Genomic DNA, 305 nt, shown 5'->3' on the forward strand with positions numbered 1-305 from the left:
AGGGAGGGGAGGCGGGGGGAGGGAGGGAGGGAGTGCATGAGTGAGGGAGGATGCGAATGGCGTTTAAGACAGGGAGGGAGCTCACGCCTGTAATCCCAGCACTTTGGGAGGCCGAGGCGGGCGGATCACAAGGTCAGGAGATCGAGACCACAGTGAAACCCCGTCTCTACTAAAAATACAAAAAATTAGCCGGGCGCGGTGGCGGGCGCCTGTAGTCCCAGCTACTCAGGAGGCTGAGGCAGGAGAATGGCGTGAACGTGGGAGGCGGAGCTTGCAGTGAGCTGAGATCCGGCCACTGCACTCCA

The sequence above is a fragment of the Piliocolobus tephrosceles genome, chromosome 19 (genome assembly GCF_002776525.5).
Source record: "Piliocolobus tephrosceles isolate RC106 chromosome 19, ASM277652v3, whole genome shotgun sequence".
In the NCBI taxonomy this organism is placed as follows: Eukaryota; Metazoa; Chordata; class Mammalia; order Primates; family Cercopithecidae; genus Piliocolobus; species Piliocolobus tephrosceles.